Source organism: Myotis myotis, unplaced genomic scaffold (assembly GCF_014108235.1).
Source record: "Myotis myotis isolate mMyoMyo1 unplaced genomic scaffold, mMyoMyo1.p scaffold_m19_p_11, whole genome shotgun sequence".
Taxonomy (NCBI): domain Eukaryota; kingdom Metazoa; phylum Chordata; class Mammalia; order Chiroptera; family Vespertilionidae; genus Myotis; species Myotis myotis.
Genome location: NW_023416315.1, coordinates 48,557,132 through 48,574,396, shown reverse-complemented (window position 1 = coordinate 48,574,396; position 17,265 = coordinate 48,557,132). Strand labels below are relative to the sequence as shown.

The 17,265-nt window shown below is 40.8% G+C and overlaps 1 protein-coding gene across 1 annotated transcript in view; it reads left to right on the top strand.

Moving 5' to 3' along the window:
• CNTNAP2 (contactin associated protein 2) overlaps positions 1–17,265 on the top strand; it is a 1,817,652-nt gene that overhangs the window by 1,116,581 nt on the left and 683,806 nt on the right. The gene's annotated exons all lie outside the window — the stretch shown is intronic.

Here is a 17,265-nt window from a genome sequence, read left to right as displayed (position 1 = left end):
GACAGATTTGCCATAAAACATATAGTTGAAAGACAGTCGTGTGTGTGTGTGTGTGTGTGTGTGTGTGTGTGTGTGTGTCAGGAGGAAGGAAGGGAGAAAGATTCAGTCTCCTTCAGTCATCACACAATATTCTGAAAGACTGAAAATCTCAAGTCTAAACCCTCTTACACACTCTGCTTTCTCTTCACTTTTAAGAAGCAAAAATAAGCAAAATATGACCAGGATGGAGTTCTGGGGACAGTAAAAATGCAATATAGTTCTCTGAGCCTTTTCTATCATTATTTGTAGTCATATTCAGCCAGAGAGTGTGTTCAGAATATATTGGGAGACTTCAACTAAGAAAAAATATTTGTAATTTATTTTATTGCACTTATTAATTTGTTTAGAAAGATATTTAAAAACAGGAGGCAAAAAGAACTAAGAAATTAACAATAATAGGAAGATATACAAGATAATAAAAAACAGACAGTAACTCATCATCTGAAAAATATTGATATATATAGGTATTGAGAAAGTATAAGAACAAAACTGATATTGAAATTAGTTACAATAAAAGAGTTCTAACTAAAATTTCCAATCACACCAAATGTTCACTTTCAGCATATAATACTCATTATATAAGTATTAGATAACTTTAAAAAACTTAATATTTTACTCTACCAGTTTAATTTATATAGTATTGTTCTATAAATATCACCTTTAACTATAAGGGACTTTGTTTCTGAATATAGAAACACTAAAGTAAAAGAGCAAGAAATTGGTGGTTGTTTTAAGGGTTTCCTATCCTAGTGAACACTTTGATATTGAATTGAAAAGCAAATTATATTTTACAGCTGCTGAAATAGCAAAGAAAATTTTAAAAAATATTTTTACATTTAAAAATATTAAAAATTTGCTCCTGGTTGAATAGTTGAGTTTTTAAAAATAGTAACAACTATAGTATTACAAACATCCTACATGTGCTTAGATTTGGCTCTAGTGCAAGCTGTAAATGTAAAAGAAGAAAATTATCTCCATCCTGCTGCTCATTCTTACTCTTACTTGTTCCATTTTTATATCTAGAACAGTAGAATCATGCATTTTACCAATTTGACCCTGATCCCTCATTGTCTTCTTTAAATGAGGCCAAAATCTTGAAAATCCAGTGTGTGCTAGATAGAGCTTCAAAGACCATAATGCACAACTCAATAAAAAGTTGACTGGCCATTGTTTTGTTGTGAGACAAAAATATATACCTGGTAGCTTATTGAAGGGTAAGTGCATCCTATTAAGCTGAAAGACTAGTACTATCTCTTCCTTACTCCCGTTGATTATTTAAAAGTTGGGAATGTCTGGCCCAGTAAATAACAATGTAAAAATCTATAATAATAAAAGCGTAATATGCTAATTAGACTGGACGTCCTTCGGGATGACCTTCCAGAAGCCAGGCCTTCAAAGGAAGCCCGGGTCCAATGTGGCAGAGGGAAGGGTTCTGGCAGCTGGGGGAAGGAAGGCCTACTCTTGCACAAATTTCATGCATGGGGCCTCTAGTATCTATATATATGAAGAGGTAATATGCAAATTAAACTGGGAGGCCATAAGGTCAAGACAAGCTCGGGAGGAGGAGCCTGGCACGGGCCCAGAGCCTGAGAGAACAACAGACAGGGCAGTTCCAGAGCAGACACAGGCAGGGGGGCTGGAGAGTGGGGTGCTGGGGCAGAAGTCAGGCCCAGGCCCCGGCCGCAGAACCAAGCAGGCCCTGACTCCCGCAGCCGCCAGCACTGGGCGAGTCAGTGCCCAGGTCCTGGCTGCCAGGCAGGCCCTGACTCCCACAGTGGCCTGAGAAGTAGGCAGAGGACAGACCACTGAGGGTCTTATATACCATAGTAGGGAGCTTAGATTTTATTCCACAGAAGGAGGAAAAGTGAAGAATGTCAAGCATGGGAGCATACTGGTCTTGCTTTCATTTTAAGTGAACCATTCTGGTGGCTGTGGGAAAGATCAATTTAGACAGCTGCGTGTTTTGGGGCCCAAGAAAAAGAGAGACTGACGTTAGGAACTAGGACTAGACAGAGGCAGTGGATCAGAGACATATTTATGAGGAAACCTGGCGGAACTATTTGGCTGATTGCACAGGGATGAAAGCAAACAAAGCAAATGAAATTAGCCCAGGTTTTCCAGTTTGGGCAACATGGTTGGATGGGTGATTCTAATAATTGGGAGAAGGTATCGAGGAAAAGGAACAGTGTAAGGGCGCTTGCTTAGTTCAGCAATAGCCAAACAATTAGGACAAAAGACAGACTTAGTGCTCTTTCTTTGCTGCAACGTTTGTTTTTCTGCCTTCAGCCACCACCATGTAAGGCTAATGTGCCATCTTTTCTCCTAATCTAGGATATTATCTATCTACTACACATTACTATCACCTAAACTAGCTTTCCTGATGATCCCTTAAAAATACTTATGGAAGTCATTCAATGCTCTGTGAGTATGGGGACTTTCAAGATGAGGAAACATTATGAGCCTATATAGATTGATAAAGAGATATTGGGTGCTCACTTTTAACTTTAAAAATCAGATACTGAATATGGCCATGCCAGAGGCATAATTTTAATGAGCCAATGTCTCTTTACTGAAGTGTCACACTTCAAAAGAGATCCTCTCGAATAATACAATGCGTAACACTCACCTGGGTTGCCTATTAAAATGTAGGACTCCACCTTGAAAAACACTCCTTCTAGAGCTCATTTGGGTGGATAAATCTCCCTCCAAGTAAAGCAATCCTATATAATAAAAGTGTAATATGCAAATTGACCAAATGCCGGAACAACGGGTCAATGAGGAGCAGAGCCGGCGAGCAGGTGTTGCCAGGCCAGCCAAGGCACATGCCAGTGGGCAGAGGGAGGAGATGGCAATGGGGTGGTGGCGGGAGGGGGGTGGCAGCAACCAGCAGAGGTGGGGAAATGGGGGCTAGCGGCATCCCTTGATCATCCAGCGGCTGGGCAATTCGGGGCAGGGCCACCCAGCACCATCCCCAGATGACCTGCTGGGGTTGCCTTCCTCAGAGGGGGGCCACCGGTGGCTATGGTGCAATTGGGGGCAGGGCTAGCCGCTCGCTGCCTGCACCATCCTGATTGACCTGCCAGTCACCTCCTGCCGAGGGAGGCCAGACTGTGGCTTAGGCCCACTCCCTGCTTCCCTAAGCTGTCAATAGGACATCCCCCAAGGGGTCCCCGATTGGAGAGGGTGCAGGCTGGGCTGAAGGAACCCCCTCCCCCATGCACAAATTTCGTGCACCAGGCCACTAGTATATAATATATGCCATTCAGTTTGATACAAAATGCCTGGCCCAGTAAATAACAAAAGTTGGGAATGCCTGGCCCAGTAAATAACAATGTAAAAATATATATACTATACTAGCATGTCATTCAGAGGAAAAACTGAAACATTTTGCATTTTTTCTTAGTCTGTGACTGCATTCATAGCAAGAGCATTGAAGTGAAAAGACAGCGGCTTCATGCTAGCTGTGAGAAGATCATTTTGTGTGCCCCTGTAAGTCTTCACTTTTCATGGACTTCCTTTATTCCTCTCTTGACCAAATGCTTCTGGGGTCTCTTACAGTTCTAAAAGCCAGTGAACTGAGACTTCCAATCACTTATTCTGTCTTCTGTGGTTTTGAACTTCTTAGTGTTATTAAATATTTCACCTCACTTTCTACAGAGAACTAAGCATCCTTTTGAAAAGGAGTTATGTTAATTTTATAGTACTCCGTTAACGAGGTAAAGAACAGCTAAGTCAAGTCCAAAGTTTATTATAACTCAATATTCAGTAGAGTTTCCAACGTTACAATTAGGCTACCATTTCAGCACATTTTTTACATGTCCCAAGGTTGGTCATGATAAGATAGTTATTTGTCCGGTACCCGTGATCATCCATGCCAGAGGTTGTAGTCCAAGGTGGAACCTGGAAGCCGTTTTATGATAGGTCACACTGCCTGAACTTGAACTTGGCTGTGCCACTTACTTACTTGTAACCTGGGGTTACAAGTAAACTATTTGAGCTTCAGTTATCTCCTGGGTGAAACGGGTATAGTAACAGCACCCTCATAAAGCCACTGTGAGGTTAAATGGGATGCCTTATGGAAGACACGCAGGTGGGTTTAGCATATGTTAGTCTCAACAACACTTTGCCATTTTTTTCCTTTCAGAATAATCATCCCTCCGCTCTGAACTTCTATACCAATAATCACCCACATCACAGTTTTTGTGGTTTAATTTCATGCTGCTAATCATGGTTTACTCTCATTTCCATGGCAGATTGGGCTTGCAGTGAATGATTGGTTCCCACAGTCTTTTGGTTTTGTTTTTTCCCCAAAAGAATTGAAGAGAATTAAAGGTGATCTGCATATGTCATAGACCTATATCCTTTTATTTATGTGCTTGTTTATACATGGACAATTTATTTTCAAGCACAGTCCCTCTAGGGCTCAGAGGATTGTCATTTACAAACCCTAGTCAGAAAGTCATCCTTTGGATGAGGATATCCTACAGGGAAACCGAAGGTGCCCGGAGATGGTCAGATCACAGGAAAGGAAATGCCTGGGTTTCTTGTCCTAAACTAAAGAGACTAGTTTATGATAAAATGTAAATACATTAAATTGTTGCAGTTTTATACTTTAAAGTTGTTCTTATGTAGACAGTCTGTTCTCAGTGAATTTCTAAGAACTGAGATTTCTTATTTTTAAGAAGAAAATGAAATCATGAACATGAAATCATGACAGAAAGAATAGAATGATCATGTAGTTTATTTGTTTTGTTATATTGACTACTTCACTCTCCCAAATGTTAAAGAACAGGTCTTTCTTTCTTTTTAAATATATTTTTATTGATTTTAGGGAGGAAGGGAGAGGGAGAGAGAGATAGAAGCATCGATGATGAGAATCATTGACTGGCTGCCTCCTGCATGCCCTACACTAGATATTGAGCCCAACTTAGGCATGTGCCCTGACTGGGGATCGAACCATGAACTCCTGGTTCATAGATTGATGCTCAATCCCTAATCCATGCTGGCCCAGCTAAAACATACTTTCTTGTGAACAAAACTATGTTTGCAGCTAGTTTTTTCCTTCAGTGTGCACAAACACTTTTTAGTTGGTCTGCAAGCTTACTTTCCAATACTTTACGTGCTCTTTAGGATATAATTATCTTCTCTTTTTTTCACATGTGTTTCTTACACTTCATAATTAAGGCTCTAATTTACATAAATTAAATTTTAAAACACTATGTCTCCTCTCAGGTCTTGGTAGACATTTTTCTCATGCTGCTGCGATCTATCTTTGGCTTTATTCATCCTTACCTATAATATGAATCCCTTATGTGGAATTGCCCTAAAAATCTCCAGGATGTCTTCAATAGTATAAAAACTTTTGGCTATTTTTACAAGTGCAATAGGATAGTTGATAGATATAAGCAATGCGTAGGGATAGAACTTTATAAGAATTATTAAATGTCAGGTCTTCATTCTGAGAGAAAATATTTATCCAGATACGTTTTTATTAAAGGAGAGATTCTTACCTTGCCCAAATATATAGGCATGGCTCTTCCCAGAGGTAGCAAGAGGAGATCAATGCAATAGGCCTACACAGATCTCTTTTAATTTTAAAATTATATAATTTCTGAATTTCGAAGTACTAAAAAGGAGTAGGTACTGGGATTGCCCACAAATACAAAACTAAAATTTTTACTAGCCAATGTCAGAGGAAAACTGAAATTTAAAAGGAAAATATTCTACAATCTGGAACTATTACTCTGGGTCTATAAATTTGCAAACCATAAATTACACAGCATCTTATCACTGCACACAGGAAAAGTGAGTGGATTTCAGTAGCTCACACCATGTTTTGTATAATCCATTATACTCATAAGTAATTTCACATGTGTTTTAGAACATACTTTTTAAAAGAAATGAATCCTACCTGTTTATAGCCATACCAACCTAGGGCATCATCACCTAGATTTATTAGCACTAGGAAGTGTGGTGCCTCTACCCATTCGGAGCTACCACAGACTTAGGCATCAATGAAAATAACTTGGAATTTAAGAATTGCTATCCACCCCTTCCCTCCCTAAAATGTGGTCATTGAATAGAATCATGTCCTCATGAAACTGAACTCCATCTCTAAGCTATAAATTCAACTGGCTTCTAAAGACTCACTTGTTATGGCTATGTCTTTAATCTGGTCTTCTATCATACATTTCTCCTATTTCTTCCCTCCAGTCCCACTGGCTTCCTTTCAGATTTTCATACATGCCCTATACCCTCGCACTGCTCCCTGTCTCTGACACTGCCATCACCGCAGGACTTTTACACATCCTTTCTCTCTGCTTTCTCTGGCATATTCCTACTCATCCCTCAGCTCTGTAAGCACCTCCTTAGGGAAGCTTTCCATAGCCCTGTTATTAGGTCAAATCCTCTTATTCTAAAACATATTTCTTTCTCTTAGTGCTGATTGTGACTTTGCATTTAATTTATGTGATTACTTAATAATGTAACTTCATCCTCACTGGCTTTCATATCTGAGAGGAGACAGTGCTAGGTTCTGTATCCCCAGAGCGCTTTATCCCCAGAGCGCTCTCCTCCCCAGCATATAGTATGTGCTCAGTGAATGTGCACAGAAGGAAGGGCAGCGGATATCAACACTTTTTAAAACATTAATGCCATTTACACAAATTTTTGAAGATAGTGAAATTATGAAGAGAGAGTGAAGCTAAAGAAGAAAAATGAAAACAAAAAAGGAGGGTAGAGAATCAAAGATGGATTAGTAGAAGGCAGAGAGGGTAGTGAGAGTAATAACAGCAGGGACAACCCCAAGAGTTATAACATTATAAAACATCATATAGAGGGATTCAGAATATGCACAAATAAGCCTACACATTTCAAATAATCTTTGGGGAAAACAGGGTGCCATGTTAAGACACCATTCATTAAAGTAATTTATGGAAATTTATAATAACAGTGGCAAAGTAGATTGCAATAAAAAATGACATCTTAGGTAATAGAGCATAGTCACTACTGTGCTAGCTGATTCTGTATGAACTATTCTAAAACAGATTTCATATATATATGTGTGTATATATATATATATATGTATATATATGTATATATATGTATATATATGTATATATATATATATATATATATATACATAATATGTATATACATAGTGGTCCTGAGCCATCAGTCGGACATCCCCTGAGGGCTCCTGGACTGTGAGAGGGCACAGGCTGGGCTGAGGGACCGCCCCCTCCCAAGTGCATTAATTTTGTGCACCAAGCCTCTATTCTCATAAAGTGCTTTGTAAATTCAAAACATTCTATATCTTTTTGTAACTTTTATTGTAACACTAAGTCTTTTTGTTGATGTTGTTAATCCTCACATGAGGATATTTTTTCCATTGCTTTTCAGAGAGAGTAGAAGGGAGGAAGGGGAGGAGAGAGAGAGAGAGAAACATCAATGTGAGAAACATTTACTGGTTACCTCACATAGCTGCCCCAACTGGGGGCAGGGAGCAAAACTGTAACTGAGGTATATGCCCTTGACTAGGAATCAAACCTATGACCCTTCAGTGTGCAGGCTGATGCTCTGACCATTGAGCATACTGGCCAGGGCATCACTAAGTCTTTAATAACAGGCAGACAAATTTTTGCCTAATTATAAGTAGCTTAAGGATACTAAGCACTGGTTAATGCTTACAGAAAGTATCTGAGGGTGCCTCAATATTTAAGCTAATACTCACTGAAAAGATAAAAGGCTTTATTAGCAAATATAATGGCTATGCCGGCTGATTTAGCAGCACAGGGTGAATCTGCTCTTTCTAATCTAGACACAGCATTAGGTACCCAGATGATGCTTCTTTGTTATCCAGTGAACAATTACCAAATTCTTTTACATTTACCTCCTTTTCATCCTCCCATTCTATTCATACACCATGACCTACTTCACATGCTCTGTGTGTCCTTGTCATTCAAGAGTGGCTATGAGGCGCTGAGTTTATATTCCTACCATCACTTATTTATGTTTTATACACTCGTCGATATATTGATATCCGATTCCACTCTGCACGTGGCATAAGAGCTGGAATGTAGGGTAGAGAAAGGAAGAGGACAGGAATACTAGGATGTAGTGTTACATAGCTCCCTCCAAAGAAGTGTATCATTTCATTAACAGTTCTTACAATCGTAACTCCTTTTCATATCTCTGCTTCATTGGGATTGTGAACTGAGGGTAAATTGTAACACATGCTTACATTTTACAGTGTAGGTCAGTGGTTCTCAACCTTCCTAATGCCGCGACCCTTTAATACAGTTCCTCATGTTGTGGTGGCCCCCAATTTCATTGTTACAAATTGAACATAATTAAAGCATAGTGATTAATCACAAAAACAATATGTAATTATATATATGTTTTCCGATGGTCTTAGGCGACCCCTGTGAAAGGGTCGTTCGACCCCCAAAGGGGTCACGACGCACAGGTTGAGAACCGCTGGTGTAGGTTGAAACGTTTCATGCTCACAAAATATTTACAAATGTAATTACATGGAAAAACCTTAATGTATGCTCATAAATTCTTTGCAATTCTAATCAATTCTTTCATCTTTTCAGATTCTGTGGTTAGTGTATTTGTTTATGTCTGGGATTTTCTTCTGATCAGGTGGACAGGGAGATATCAGAGAGAGGAGGATGCAGCATCGGCATGGGATTGGGTAGAAAGTGCAATTTCTAATAGAGTAGGTACAATTCAAAAAGCCTTGCTTGGTTGTATATCTCCTCCAGATGGGAAGTTCACTTTCTCACCAGAGCTGAGGCATTCAGGGAAAGAGGGAAAGGACAAGAAGTGTCACTTTCTGAAATCACATTTATTTACCAAAAAAACCCCAAAAAAGTGGGTCTTTTACTACCATGTTCACCTGAGACCCACCGGTAGAATAAGATGGAAAGGAATGAGGAAGTACTACCTGAGTAGAAATGTTGGGAGGGGACTCAGAGGCCATTCTATCTACCGGCCACAAGCAAATAAATTACAATGGACTAAAATAGTGCAGGTCATTTAGAGAAGCACAGCCAAAGAACTTTCCCTTTCCAAGGCAGCCCAATGTTCAAATTAATCCCTTCTTCCATGCCTTGCTTTGGACAGATCGCTAAGATTACACATAGAAAGGATTTAATTTCAGTTTTACAAAGACTCTTTCAATAGTTTCAAAAATATAGCTTTCTCTTTGAAAAAGGGCCTTTGCAAAAAGTTGGCCTGCAAATGCATATTAACAATCCACCTGCCTGACAGAGGAGCTGTGATCCTGTGAACTTCTCAGAGGCTAGGTCTTGAGGGAGCTGACATTATTCATTAAACTCCCCTGTAGCTTCAATCCCAGAGCTTGAATCCAGGGTTCAGAGTAAAGAGAAGAAGGGATAGAAAACACTAATTTCTGAACCTTTGCTAAATTCAGTTAGGGGGAAGGTGATATGAGAAGAGGCCTGTTTAGTTAGAAGATAAAGAAAGTTTAGAGACATTTGTATCTTTTCAAAAAACAAGAAAGAAGTCAAATTAATGTCCCCCAAATCATTTTTTTTTTTTTGCTTTTATATTGACATTGGTCATTATGGCTATTACAAGTCTTTAGCTTTACAAGCTTGGTGTACAGGGTTATCTCCAATTCAAAGACGGTTACAGTTCATTCAATAATAGTATATGACTACTTTGTATGCAGCATGCTGTGTGGATACAGAAATACAGATAAGAGTCCCACTTCCTTATAATGTAGACAAGGCAGTTAAAAAAGGAAGCAGGAAAGTCAGGACACACTAAGTATTAGCAGAAAGCAATTGATGTTTATGTGCAAATTGGTATAAAGACCAGTATGTTTAACTTGAAAGAGAGAACAATATGAACCAAGATGGTTGGGAAAGGTTTCAAGGAAGAACTAAAAACCCTGAAGCTAAGAGTCTTGTTTGCTTGGTAATTCAGAATGGGACTAACAGGAAAAGATGTGGCAGGTGGGCCAGCAGAAGCCGAAATCCAAGAGCAAAAATCCACTTAGACTGTTGTATTTGTTCTAGATGGTAAATACAACCAAAAACAAGCATTTTACAAACAAGTGCAATAGTCTCCAAGAAAATTAATCTGGTTCACTTTTGGGGTGTCCCTGACACCTGACTGCTTTAAATTTTAGTTAAACATTTTATTTGAAAAAATTTTAACTTAGTCAAGTATAAGTGAAGTTCAATAAATGTATAAGGATTTGACTAAAAATATGGTCTTATTTTCAAATAAAATGAGAAAGATATTCACTGGCTTTCAGTTCCTTGGTCTCATCATATAATTTTTTCCCCAAGGTGCCATGGTGGTTCCTACCAACAAAATATGCCTCCTCTGCTCTTGAAAGACCTTTCTTGCCATCACAGATGCCGACACCAAATGCCAGATGATACTGGCACATGCAAAATTGCTGTCATTACTCATTAGCAGGCATCAAAATGTCCCAATAATACTCTTTGCCATTATCTGAGTCTACTGAGACATCAATTAAACATGTCTTACTTGCCAAGTCTGTGATCAACTTCCGCTATGATGGATAAGGCCAAGTGAAGCTATCTGATTAGATTGGATAAAAGACACACCTCTAAGAGTTTGGCCTTGGAAAGAGAAATTATTTCCTTCCATCCATCCAACAAAGAATTCAGACTCTAGAAAACCCTATTTGTGTTGTCTACCATATGGCTATATGTCCGTGAGTTGCCCCTCTTAGAGAACATTCAAGTATCCAATGTAAAGCATATTTCTACTCAGAAAATGTGAGCATTTTAAGCCTCCTTAATGGTTTCAGTGACACAGATCTAGATTTTCTGAAAAAATAAAGCCTCCATTTTGTGGGACCAGGTTGATCATTCTGAAAGTTCCCAAACTACCTGAAGCTTGGTGAATGGAACAATCTTTGTTAATTCACTGCCCAAACTGATTCTTTTTCCCCCTGCCCTAATATAATTATTTAAATCAAGCTGACTTATGAGAGAATAGGAGTATCCTGGACTTCCACAGGAGAGAGATGATCAGGAATGGAGACAGTCTTGTCCCCTTGCAATTCTGAGAGAGAAGCCTTGGATCTGAACCTTAGATGCCCTTGAGGAAGGCAGGTGGGAACTGGAGGCAGTTTTACTTGCTTCCTAGGGAGTGGTGGGAGCATCTACTGTGTGATGATGGCACCTATTGGGGAAACCAGAGGTACTAGGAGAGAAAGCAGAGTCAGTGAATAGGTGATGGTCAAAGTATGGTGAATACAGAAGGAATACTCCTCTTCTCATGGACACTGCTCAGAACATATTTCCCACTAATCCTATATAATAAATGCCTAGGTGGTGTCACATGTGATGGCATCACAAGATGGCTACCACAAGATGGCTCCACAAGAAGGCTGGCAGGGGAGGGCAGTTGTGAGTGATCAGGCCGGCAGGGGAGGGCATTTGGGGGTGAACAGGCCAGCAGGGAAGGGCAGTTGGGGGCGACCAGGCTGACGAGGGAGGGCAGTTAGGAGTGACCAGGCTAGTAGGGGAGGAAAGTTGGGGGTGACCAGGCCAGCAGGGAAGGGCAGGTGCGGGTGATCAGAGCGGCAGGGGAGCAGTTAGGGGCATGCAATCAGGCTGGCAGGCAGAAGTAGTTAGGGGCGATCAGGCAGGCAGGCAGGCGAGCTGCTAGGAGCCAGCAGTCCCGGATTGTGAGAGGGACACATTTTAGAAATAAAAACAGAGATACAGAATCAGATACGGTTTTCTCGGTCAGAAATAATATGAAAGACAAATTTATTGAGAAGCATTTGAATTGCTATTAGTAATCATGAAAGTTTATTAAGAGAAAACATTTCCCTACACTCTTTATATATATAGATTCAATGTTGAAAGACTTTACACAGTAGAAACATAATTGTTTAAAGACCAAGTAATTTATTTACTATATTAAAAATCCTAAGAGACATTGAATTAGGATTTTAGTTTGCACTTAAAATGGAAATTCTTTTTCCTACTTGTCATACCCCATGCTTCCCATGTACTACCTATCTTAAGATGAGGTAAATGAATATGGGGCTCTAAATTCTATCAGATGTGGTTCTTTGCTCAGGTATGGCTTCACTTTGACACTTGATTAACATCAATTTCACATGTGGCAATCACAAAAACACATTTAATCTGCACAAACTGTAATTTTCATGCTGGGATCATTTAGATTCCAACAGTGCCTCTATTGATTAGTTTAAGGAAACTGTGTTTCCACTGTGCTTTTAAATGAGGACTCCCAGTAGAGTCATTTTTGCATCTCAGGGAACTTTTTGTTTTTCAAAAGTACAACAAATGAGAACTTTGATGGTTGGGGAGATGGGCTTCCTGTCCATAGGCTTTAAAAAATAAGAATAAATATATGAAGTTTGAGGAGGAGCAGTTTAGTAGATATTTTTAAATACTTATTGATGTAATAGCATATTAAGAGTATGCTATCTGAGTTTTGTGCCAATTATCTCCCCCAGTATGTGATTACCTGTTCCCAAAGAGGGAAGACATTGGGCAAGGGTGATGTGTGGAGAGAATATGCAAGGGGATTTGGTGGAGCTGGTAGGAAGAGAAGGAAGAGCTTTGAACTGCAAGGCTAATTACACTAGACTTTCTGACTTCCTTGCTTTCTACAGTGTGAACTGTGGGTGGAGAAAGGGTTTCTGTATATTTCAAACAGCCCTAGAGCTCATGTGAATGCAGTTTAGAAGAAATATAAATTTATTTACTTTTAAAGTTAGTCTTAGGTTTAAACTTACACTTGAGGCCAAAAAGCATTCTTTAATGAACTCAAAGGAAGAGCTTTTTTTTTTTTTTTTTCTAAACAAAACCAGAGCAAGGTTTAAAAACAACAAAAACCAATGGCAGTAAGCAGGAGTTGCTGGCATTATGCTTCCTTTTGAGTAGTTTTTGGATAAAGTTGAGGACATGAATAAAAGGCTCTATGATCCATCACTGGCATTGACTCTTTTCCTTATGAAGGACATCCCATTCTTAAGAAATAATAAGATATTATAAATCAGTTACTCAAACTGATCTCAGACAAAAGCATGTATTAATGCAGAAGTAGACCAATAAGGTTTCTTGCAAGTCTCCTATAATCTCACCTACTAGAAATATCTTAAATAGAAATTAAGTCAAATATTACCCACTTACTGAGGCATACTTCACACTAGCCATTGTTTAGGTCATCACCAATCACCTTACACTTAAGTAAACGGAGGTTCTTTAGATACTGACTGTGCCTTTTTCATCTCTGGACACAAGTGCCTGGCTCATTGCTCAGCGCCTGGTAAGTATTAAGTGAAGTTTGAGCACCTGAACTGGAATTTTGCCTACGTGCATGCGTGTGGACCCACACACGCACATCATACCTCTCAAACAGCCGTACAGACAGGCATGTTTATCAGGCTCTGAACATAGAAAGTCCTCTGCCTACACGATGGAGGATTTCTCTGTGGGGTACAGCATTTTATAGTAAAATCCTTCTTGCTTCTGTGTAACAGAATAGATTTCCTTTTATATGATAATGTCCCTGATAATTGGCCCATAATTTCTCTATGCTAAATTATGTTCTATCGAAAATAGCACAAAAAGGAGGCTTCCATATGAACAGAACTGACTCCCACTGAAATCTTCTGGTGAACCAAGAGGAAAAGACTCTAATTTACTCACAATCAGAAAAGTGTCAGTAAATAGTTGAAGGAGAGCTACTTTTGGTGCTTTTCTTGATAAATGACTTTAAGAGAGGGGATGTTATGTGTATCAGTTTCCTAGGGTCGCCTTAACAAATGACCACAAACTGAGGGCTTAAAACAACAGAAATGTATTGTCTCAAAGTCCTGGAGGCAGGGTCATGCTCCCTCTGAAGTCTCTAGAGTAGAATTCCCCATTGCTTTTTCTTTGCCTCTGGTGGTGGCCAGCAGTCTTTGGTGTTCCTTGGCATTATAGTCTTAACCCTCCAATCTCTGCCTCCATCTTCACTTGCCATTCTTCCCTGTGTGTCTCTGTGTCTGTGTGTCTGAATCTCCCTCTCATTTCTCATATACAGACATTAGTCATTGGATGTAGGTCCCATTCTACTCCAGAGTGAATCATCTTAATTAATTACATCTGCAAAGATCGTATTTCCAAATACTAGTATAATCCCATTCTGAGTTTTTAGTGGACGTAAGATTTTGCAGAGCACTGTTCACTGCACTGTGCATGCTCACGTCCATTCCTTTTTTCTCTCTCTTTATTAATTAAGACTAGAGGCCTGGTGCACAAAATTCCTGCACTGGGGTTGGGGGGATCCCTCAGCCTGGCCTATACCCTCTCACAGTCCAGGACCCCTCACTCCTTACCGCCCGCCTGCTTGCTACTCCCTACCACTCAGATTGCTGCTCCTTAGTGCTGCCGCAGAGGTTCCTGCCACCTCTGCTGCACTTGCCAGCCATGAGCCTGGCTTCTGGCTGAGCTGCGCTCCCCCGATGGGAATGCACTGACCACCGGGGGCAGCTCCTACATTGAGCATCTGCCCCTTGGTGGTCAGGTCATAGCAACCAGTCATTCCATCATTTGGTCAATTTGCATTTTAGGGTTTTATTATATAGGATAGGATATTGAATGTGAACTGTAAATGAAAAATAAAATTTAAAAAAGAACCAAATAAAATTTTAGATCTGAAAAATTTTTAATTTTATATATATGTATATATATATATATACACATATATATGTGTATATATATGTGTGTATATATATATTTAATTTTCACCTGAGGATGTTTTGAAAATTGATTTTTAGAGAGAGAAATATCCATGTTCCAGAGAAATACCAGTAGACTGCCTCTGCACCTGCTGACCCAGCGGGATCTAACCTAAACCTAAGTATGTGCCCTAACCTAGAATCCAACAGGAAATCCTTTGGTGTACAGGTTGAGATTCCTACCAATTAAGCCACCTGGCCAGGGAAGATCTGAAAAAAACAATTTAATGTACCTCCAGGCCCTGGTTGGTGTGGATCAGTAGTTAGAGTGTCCTTCCACGCACCAAAGGGTCATGGGTTCGATTCCAGGTGAGGGCACATACACAGGTTGTGGGTTCCATCCCTGTCAGATTGCTTGGGCAACTGATCGATGTTTCTCTTTCTCTTCCCCTTTTCCTTCCTCTCTCTCTAGAACAGGGGTGGGCAAACTTTTTGACTCGAGGGCCACAATGGGTTCTTAAACTGGACCGGAGGGCCGGAACAAAAGCATGGATGGAGTGTTTGTGTGAACTAATATAAATTCAAAGTAAACATCATTACATAAAAGGGTACGGTCTTTTTTTTTTTTTTTTAGTTTTATTCATTTCAAATGGGCCGGATCCGGCCCGCAGGCCGTAGTTTGCCCACGGCTGCTCTAGAATCAATGAAAACAACATATCCTTAGAGGAGGACTTAAAAAGAAAAGAAATGCTAGTTTGTTCAGTGGATAGTGCTTCGGCAGGCAGACTGAAGGGTACCAGGTTGGATTCCGATTAAGGGCACGTACCTGGGTTGCAGGCTTTATCCAGGGCCCTGGTCAGGGATTCAGCAAGAGTCAACCAATTGATGTCTCTTACATTAGTTTCTGTCTTTCTCCCTCCCCTCCACTCTCTGTAAAAAAAAAAAAAAAAAAAAAAAAAAAAAAAAAAAAAAAAAAAAAAAAGAAAGAAAAGAAAAGAAAAATATCAATGCAAAAATGTCCTCAGGTGAGGATTAACAAAAACAAACAAACAAACACCCATTCCCAGTGTGATTATTGAAGGAGCATTTGAAGTATTTGTTGAATGAATGGGAAGGGATGGGACTTCACTTTCTGTTTTAACAACTCTGCAAGCCAGAGGGTTTATTTTTATTTTATTTTCTTAGTATATTTTATTGACTTTTTAAAGAAAGGAAGGGAGAGGGATAGAGAGTTAGAAACATCCATGAGAGAGAAACATTGATCAGCTGCCTCCTGCACACCCCCGACTGGGGATGTGCCCGCAACTAAGGTACATGCCCTTGACTGGAATCGAACCCGGGACCCCTCAGTCCACAGTCCAATGCTCCATCCACTGAGCCAAACCGGATAGGGCCAGAGGGTTTATTTTTTATTTTAATTTTTATTGATTGATTATTTTAGAGAGAGGAAGGGAGCGAGAGAAACACCAGTGTGTTGTTCCACTTACGCTCTCTTTGGTTGCTTCTTGTCTGTGCCCTGACCAGGGATCCAACCTGCAACCTTGCAGTATCGGGGGGAGGTTCTAACCCACTGTGCTGCGCGCTGCCTGTCAGGGCCCCTCAACAAAACCCCTCTGGGTGCCCTGGCCCCTGCTGTGGGCCGGAGCTCCTCTGCCACAGCAAAGGTCTGGGTTCCATTCTGCCAGGGCACCTACTTAGATTTCGGGTTTGATCCCCGGTCAGGGCTGACTGCTGCTCAGGAAGTGACCAAGGACCGTGTGCTCTAATCATTCGGTGGGGAGCTGGGGTTCCATTGCTGACATGGCCAACTCTGATCCCCTCTACCCCCGCTCCTCCATCGAGGGCAACTTCAACTTTGGCAGCTGCGTGGCCTCCGAATAGGTTGCCCTCTCTGCGGCTCGCCAGGCCTGGCTGCTGCGCAGTCGCCCAGGGAGGCGGATTTCTGGGTTCCCAGGGAGAGCGCCCTCCGTGCCAGACTCCCAGGGAGAGCAGGGTCCAGAGGGAAAGCACTTCACTCCACCTCCCTTCGGGGCTCCCAGGCCAGAGCGGAGGAATTCCCCTCCTGCACAGGGCTCAGAGGGGAGAGCCGTCCCAGGGAGTCCTCCTAGGTGGGTGTGAGAAAATGAAACTGGAGTCCTTCCTCCTTGAACCCTGTAGTATTCGAGCATGTGAACACATTTTATTTTATTTGACGCAGCCTCACATGCCTGACCTTGTGTAGCACGCAGCCACGCTCCTGCCAGACGTTACCCATGAGAGTGTCCCGGCTAATTAGCATATTCCTCTCTTATTATATAGACTATTACATATGACATATGTGTCTTTACCCCCCCCCCCATTGTCCCCCTACCCCCCCTACTCAAGCCTTCACCCCCCTGGTGTCTGTGTCCATTGGTTAGGCTTATATGCATGCATACAAGCCCTTTGGTTGATCTCTCTCCTTTAACCCCACCCTCCCCTACCTTCCCTCTGAGATTTGACAGTCTGATCGATGCTTCTGTCTCTGGATC